Raw genomic sequence first — 7,093 nt, forward strand, 5'->3', positions numbered from 1 at the left:
ACATGAAACTAAAAGCAAGTGAGTAGCAACAGGCAGAATATAACAGGTTCTACCAGATTGCAAATCATGCTTAAGTTGTTAGCACCTGTAAAAATAGATTTAGAGCTATTTTATCAATTTTGAAAATGTTGTAATGAGAAAGCTGAAAATGGAGACAGAAACAAAAGTAAAATAACTGTAATGTGAACAAAAATCTCGATATCTGGTGTTTCAGAAATATGCACATTAAATAATAATAACAAGAGTATCTGGACAAAGAGCAGTGGAGAGAACTGGAATTCTTAAATCTGTAGAAGAGAAGGCTGAAGGGAGATGTTAATCATTCTCTACAACTCCCTGAAAGGTGTTTGTGGTGAGGTGAGGGTCGGCCTCTTCTCCCAGGTAACAGCAACAGGACAAGAGGGAATGGCCTGACGTTGAGCCAGGGGAGTTTCAGATTGGATATTAAGAAAAGCTCCAAAAGAAGGGTGTGGTACTGGAACGGGCTGCTCAGGGAAGTGGTTGAGTCACTGCCCCTATAGGTGTTTGAGGGAAGGGTTGATGGTGCACTGAGTGATGTGGTCTAGTGGTATGGTCCTGATGAGTGGGTAGTTGGACTAGATGATTTAGTGGTCTTTCCAACCTTGATGATTCTATGATTCCATTAGTATATATTTACAAAACTTCAAAAGGTTCATACAGAGAGAGGTTTAAGCACATAGTCTTACGTAGTGTCCTAGGTGATCTAAATGGTAAATGAGAACTAAAGAATGGACTTGAATGGCAAAAGGCACAGAAAACATTTTTTGTACAAGCTCTTGTAGTCAGGTAACGGACAGAACAGTATACAGTCTAGAAGGATCTTTAGTCTTAATCTTGGTGTAAAGGGCTGCAGGGACTAGAATTGCCCAGCACAAGACTTAAAAAGAAATGTGCATACAAAATTATGTAAGACATGCTTATAAAATCTGATGAAGCATTTATGATGAGACACTTTTAAAGTCTATTGAGATCTTAATTATAGTTAAGGGATCTTTATCTATTTGTTAAACTAATCAAAGTTTCAAAGGATCTAGAATTCTCAGTAAAACAGCAAGGTTTTGGAAGGGTGTAGAGGTGTCTGGAGTATTGAGTAAGATGAAAACATCTATATAAGCGAATGCCAGATGCCAGATTCACAACATCTTTGTGCTGTGAAAGAATCAATATATGTGCTTAATAGTATTAAAAATATTTAGTCATGTGTCTCCTACTAACAGCTAAAACTTATGATGTGCTTCAAAGAAAATATACTGAGAGCTCTGTATACTGAATAATCCTGAGATAAAAATAGCAATGCATAGAATTTTAAAACATCGCAATATCTCCCCGTGCTGTCAAAAACTGCCCTGCCCATTTTACTAAGAGGTCTATGGTTCTGTAACGTTCAATTGCTTAAAATGTTTTTGGTTTTAATCCTAACCTCTCTGTAAAATCTTCTTTTTGGTTACTCCTGTTTTTTTTTGTTTTGTTTTGTTTTGTTTTGTTTTGTAGTAATATTTTTTGCCTGTTCTCCAATTTGTGCTGCAATGTACTACATTTCTTCTTTTCATATTATAATAATAATATGTCTCCACATCCCAAGGGTGTTTTGAGGCTAAATTCATTAATATGTATGAGTTGCTCAAACTAGAGATAAGCACTACTGAGGCTGTATGTATGCGTGTATATATCTATACAGAACACACACTGACACACGTATATTTAAATTGGTGTATTTTTTACTAACTAGTATATATAACTATGACATGAATATACAAATACTTTGCATTTCTTCCACATTTGTTTTTTCCTCATTGTTGATCAAGTAGATATGTCTGCTATTCCCTTGGCTGCATTAGATTTGTTACTGTTATTGCCATTCTGCACTGCCGAAGGCTATGTCTATGCAGAAACATGGCAGCACTCTGTAGCATGACACTGGGACAGAGCTCATCAAAGCTTTTTTCCAGTCAACCCATCAACCCCACAGGCTCTGGGCTGTTTATTTTCCCATGTTTATAAAGATATGAGGTGCCAGTGCACTTCAGTGGCTTGTTTCAGTATGGACTGTGTACTTACCAAAAAAAAGTTAGGAAGATCTCCAAAGTCTGCAAATTCTTGTGTAGTCTGCATGTCTAAGATGAGTTTGGGCCTTATGCCTATACAAGTAGTGGAGTCACCAGACATTCACAGTCTAAAGTGCAAACAAAAAAATGAGAAATACATTGTAATTTATACCTTTTCCTTCACTGGCCTGATTCTCTAGGTTTTCACAGTATATTTCTTTAGATATTAGCATCATTTCTTCTCTGTATTTTAAGCACATCTTCCTACTCTTTAGACTTTCAGACATTGCCTAAGGTAGAGGGGGCATCCAGAGTATGCTTTAGCCCTCCATGTTAGCTTGAATGCATGTTGAAGCCAAAAAGTTGTCTCTGCAGCAAGGAGGGCATCAGTCTCTTCTCTCAGGTAACAAGAGATAAGACATAAGGAAACAGCCTCAAATTGCACCAGGGGAGATTTAGACTGGATGTTAAGAAGAATTTCTTCAGTGAGAGCACAGTTAACACTGGAACAGGCTCCTCAGGAAAAACTGGTGGAGTCTCCGTCTCTGAAGGTATCAGAGACATGTAGATATGGCAATAAGTGGTAGGACTTAGCAGATAGGTCAATAATTGGATTTGATGATCTTGAAGCTCTTTTCCAACATTGATGATTCTGATTCTATGACTCTATGCCTTTGCTGTGAGAGATGTGCTCCTGTCTGAAGTGCAGATGCCTGAGGCTGTGGTTAGTGCATTCATCCTTGGCTTCTAGCAAGTGTTTAATACATCCAGGCAAGTAGATCCTGGAGTTCAGACCAGTGCAGACCTCACATTCTCTGATTGATCTAGATCTCACTTAAATATTAATTTTAAGCTCTAAACTACAGAAATCTCAAGCAGGCTAAGCAGAAAAGCATCTACTAATATATTGATCCTGTTGGGAATGGCAACCCACCATGGCTTCAGATTTGTCATTCCTCAGACAAACAGAATGACAGAGAAGCCTTTTTGCAGATATCTGTCAGCATCCTGAAGTAATCTCCCTGCAAGAATGGAGCCTAAGGAGTCCGAATTCCAATATACTTAAAAAAAATGAACATATTCTTTTTGTCTGTATTCATAGACCTCACCATTGTTTCCTCTAAGTATGCATAGTATATATGCAAATTTTGTGTGGTAAGACTCCCCCTTTCAATTACTTTTTTAAAATCTAGTTATAAATGGAAGGTTATTTTATCTACCAACCTTAAGCATTATATATTATACAGATAATACATAAATTCAAGCATGTGCATTAGCTGTCAAATGCAAAGAAAATATCAAACATGATATTCTGACACTAAAAATCTGTATTATCGTAAGAGGCATTCTATTTATTAATAATTTAGAGAGCCAGATGGACCACACTGATTTCTGTTGCTCACCTGGAATCTGAGTCTTATCTGAATTCCCACCTCATCAAGAAACATTTACTGTTGACACAGTAAAACTGGTGATGTTATTTACTTCTTGGAGTTTTGTGGTGACATTTAGAAGCTGAAAATGAATCAACAAAGATCAGATGAGCTGCTGGGAGAACAGCAGAGGAGATCTGTATTTTCTGGAGAAAGATTTTCATGATAACGTATATGAAATCATGCTAAAGTGAAAGACTAGGAAATCCATCCCACAAATACAAAATCATAGAATCATTAAGGGTGGAAAAGACCTCTAAGATCCTCCAGTCCAGCTATCAACCCATCCCCACCATGCCCACTAATCATATCCCTCAGTGCTGCATCTACACATTTCTTGAACACCTCCAGGGACAGTGACTCTACCACCGCTCTGGGCAACCTGTTCAAATGTCTGACCACTCCTTCCAAGAACAAATTTTTCCAAGTAACCTTCCTAACACCCCCTGGTACAACTTAAGGCTGTTGCCTTCTGCCCTATCGCTGTTACCTGGGAAAAGAGACAGACTCCCACCTCTCTACAACTTCAGCTGTATTCTCTAATAACTAGTTGCATTGTGTGACTTCTGTCCCACCTTGCATCGTATGTCTCCTTTCTGTACATGCAGTTTCTCACTTGCACTCAGCACAAAATGTCTGAAATCTTCAGTGAGCCATGTGGTAAGGCTGTAACGTCCATATTATTTGCACAAAGTGCTACAGAATGAAGGCGGCAGCACCCTAGAGGATATGTCCTGTGATACCTAAAGGCACAACAATCTGGAAAGTAGGGACAGGCAAATAAGATGCTGAGAGAATGTGTTGCTGTACAAGCAATTTTCAGGTTCGCTGAGCTTTGTCTCACAGTGCAGCTGCCAACCATATCAAATATTTTATACCTACATTTGTCAAATGGAAACGTCAGGTTTTTGTTTTGGGGGTTTGTTTACTTGTTTGTTTGTTCATTTGTTTGTTTTTACTCTGTGGTCCACTAGGTGGTTCTGAAATGTAGAATCACATTTGTCATCTTCGCAAGTTGGGCTCAGCTAGAATTCATAATTTGTTATGTTCTTAATAATCTTTGTGGCAAAACTAAAAAATCTTTATTAACCTCCATGTACAAGATCCATGTAGCCATTTTTTCTTCTACTATCAAATGACTTTCCATTTTATTTCTCCTCTCATAAAAGCTTTGAATTCTTCTTGCATAATTTTGTAACCTTTCCTACATAAACTATTCCCTTCAATTTAGCTATAAAGTTCACCTATAAAAACTTTCGATTGTGAGCTCACATTTAAGAAAACAAACAAACAAATGTAAACAAGGTGTAGTAGTTCTGAAATTCACTGTGACTTCTTGTAAACATACTCTCCTTCAAAATGCTCAACTGCCTATCCTCCAGTAGTCTAACCTAACTCACAATTTTTGTACTAGTAGCTTTTTTGCTTATCTTCCACATTTCAACAAGTAATTTCCCAAGTGGTCTTTAAATGTCTCAGAAGTTTAAATTTATCAGAACAGCATAACTCCCTTCAACATTTAATCTCTGATATTATTGAAATAATTAGAGCAAAACATGGGAATTAGAAACAAATTCTAACAACCCCTGGAGAAACTATCTCAGAGTTCTCCCTTAGAACACTTTGGCACAAAATATTCTGGTTTCTATGACATTTACTTAACAGAGTCATGTATAATGTAAATCACCATATCCACCTGGACATGGTATAAACATATTTCAACCCTAACAGACATTTCAATACTTTTCTGTTATTTTTTCTCATACTTTTTTGCCAGAAACAAAAATGCTTTCGTTTGGTTTACCAATTCACACAAATGCCTCATTTGTTTCTCTGGTCTCACAGTTGATTACACCCCTGTGTCTCTCAGCTATTTACTGGCCCTCTTCTCTCATCAGTAATATCTTTGACTTTATTGACCCCTCTAAAGGATAGGGGGATAGTTAATGGAAGAAAATTAGCAAAACTTTATGCTTTGCAGTAGTCTCCATTTCTTAGTCTGTTGCCATGGAGGTGGACGCTGGCAGCTCTAAGCACATTACAGCACATCCCCAGCACTTCTGGTGGTGGAATCAGAAGGCATCTGATACTGGCAGAAAAAGTCTCATCCAGAGAGATGGATTGTTCAGATTTTCTCTTCAAGTCATCATGGGGGCTATTTCTGCCTTAGGTTACCCTCAAGAATTATTTCTTTTCTGCGTTATTTTAGTGTTAACTTGACATTCCTAATCCTATTCCATTTAGACAAGAGGTCTTATAAAGTGGAACTATACAGCAGAAACTAAATAAACTCATTGTTAAAGAAGCTCAAACAAGTATTTTCTAAAATCTGAGAGAGTTATAATGTACGGAAGTCATAATGGTTTTGGTATCACTGTATATTTCTCAAAACTCATGCTAAAGCAGCCTTACTGCTCCCGTGAGCATATGAGGAACAATAAGTGCAAGTTAGTACTGACTAGCTAAGAAAGACATACTTCAGAAGTGAGAGAACAATTTAGTTTAGTATTATGGGTATAAAGAAGGCAAATTCTGATTGACTAACCTGATCTCCTTCAATAGTAAAGTGACCCATGTGTGGACAAGGGAAAGGCTATGTAAGTTGTTTACTTGGACTTTAGCAAGTCATTTGATACTGTTTCTGACAGCCTTCTCCTGAAGAAGCCAGTTGCCCAGGGCTTAGGTGGATGTACTGTTCACTGAGGAAAAATCTGGCTGGGTGGCTGGGCTCAAATGGAGTAAAATCCAATTTGTGGCTTGTCACCAGTGGTGCTCCCCAGGGATCCCCTGGGTGAGTTTTGCTTAATAGTTATCAATGATTTTGACTAGGAAATTGAGTGTACTGTCAATAAGTATGCAGACGACACCAAGTTGGGCAAGGCAACTCGTCATCACTTTGAGAGCAGGAAGGCTCTGCAGAGGACTCTGGGTTTGCTAGACAAATGGGCACATTCAATCCCATAACATTCAACAAGTTGTCATGGTTTTGTCTGGAATAGGGTTAATTTCCTTTGTAGAGTCTTGTATGATGCTATGTTTTGGATTTTTCATAAAAATAGTGATGATAATGCACTGATGTTTTAGTTGTTGCAGAGTAGTGCTTACACATATCCAAGGAGTGTGTTGGCTAGTGATAGGATGCAAGATAAAAGTCTCAAATTGTACCAGCAGAGATTTAAACTGGATATCAGGAATTATTTTTTAATGGAAAAGGTGGTTAGGCACTGGAACAGGCTGCCCAGAGGGGTGGTGGAATCCCCCTCCCTGGAGTTAATTGGGACATACGGATGAGGCACTAAGGGACATGGCTATCCATAGGGATGGACTTCTCGTGTAAGGATGATAGTTGAACTTTTTGATTTTAAGGGTCAGTTATGCTAAAGGGCTGAAAATTAATTTATTTTCAGGATTAACTGTAAGTAAGAAAAAATGTAGTCTTCTTTTGTCTATTTTAAAATGTATTTTGATTTAAAGGAAGGAAGATAAGAAGAAAAGAAGAAAAGAATGAAATAATGCAAGTAAGATGCGAAGAAGGAAATAAAAGAAGGAAGGAAGGAAGGAAGGAAGGAAGGAAGGAAGGAAGGAAGGAAGGAA

Source organism: Numida meleagris, chromosome Z (assembly GCF_002078875.1).
Source record: "Numida meleagris isolate 19003 breed g44 Domestic line chromosome Z, NumMel1.0, whole genome shotgun sequence".
Lineage (NCBI taxonomy): Eukaryota > Metazoa > Chordata > Aves > Galliformes > Numididae > Numida > Numida meleagris.